A 1171-nucleotide genomic window follows, 5' to 3' on the forward strand; every position below is an offset into this window, starting at 1 on the left:
TGTCAGGTTATATTTAATAATTTATTATAAGGTTTAATTGCGCAAAAAATAAATGAGAACATGGAAGGTATATGAATAAATGATGCAAAGCAGAAGAAAGCATGGCTGAGAACATTTACAAAACAATACACATACATATGTAGTTGTATGTGTGCATATGTATATATTCTGCTGAAACCTACAGAAGAAATCACACAGAAATTGAACAAACAGACGAAAAAAATAAATCCTTAAACAAACAGAACTAGAAGGCAGACCTGAGAATTAGGATCTATGCATCTTTTGGCCCGTTATGAATCTGTGAAATACTGAGGACAGAATCCCAGTAAATGGTGTTACCATGACAGCTGATAATCATCTATATCTGCATACTGCAAACGGTGTGCCTGGCCCACCTATGTCTGATTCCACTTTTCTCTTGAAGCATAAGTAAAAATGTTGCCAGATACTATGGTGTTTGGGGGTTTTGTTTGGTTTTTTTGTTTTTTTGTTTCTTTTTTTTAAAGGGGTCAGTGGTGGAGGCATCATGTCTGCCTACAAATCAGGTACTGGTTCTACTTGGCTGGCTAGGAAGAGCATCACAGCCTGACAGTGAAAAGCACATTTTGCACAGCCTTCTCCAGTGGAAAGCTTTCTTCACGTGCACAGGAAAATAAGAGCCTAGGTTCTTCTGAGAATAACATGGACACAAGGCTTCTCTTCACTATTTGAGCAATAAAAGCATCATGTGGTTATCCTACACTTCAGCTAAAAATCTAAAATCCTAAACTAAAGTGTCCTTTCAACTTATGCTGAAGACTTATATTGTTTACAATGTAATATATAATTAAAAACATCTTATTTTGGTTTTCTGTACTCCTGAACAAGGACACGTTGCAAAGGATGTTTGGTTATTTTTTAAATTTCATTTGCTGAAAGTTTTCAGATATACAAATGCTTTAATGTGAAATTGATGAGGATACACAGAACGGTACTACTAACAAGTTGGTTTATTTCCTGAGTTATCAAATGTCATAGCAGATAATTCTAAGTTGTGCACAGCCTTACAAATTAAACCTTGTAGCATTGGGTCACTTCTTATGATCCCCCTGATAGTAAAATGCCAAAATGATAATGTAATGGATTTGATTACACAGAAGTTCTCAACTGGAATCCTGATACACAAACATCC

Source organism: Lichenostomus cassidix, chromosome 2 (genome assembly GCF_008360975.1).
Source record: "Lichenostomus cassidix isolate B80296 chromosome 2, HeHo_3.0, whole genome shotgun sequence".
Classification (NCBI taxonomy): Eukaryota; Metazoa; Chordata; class Aves; order Passeriformes; family Meliphagidae; genus Lichenostomus; species Lichenostomus cassidix.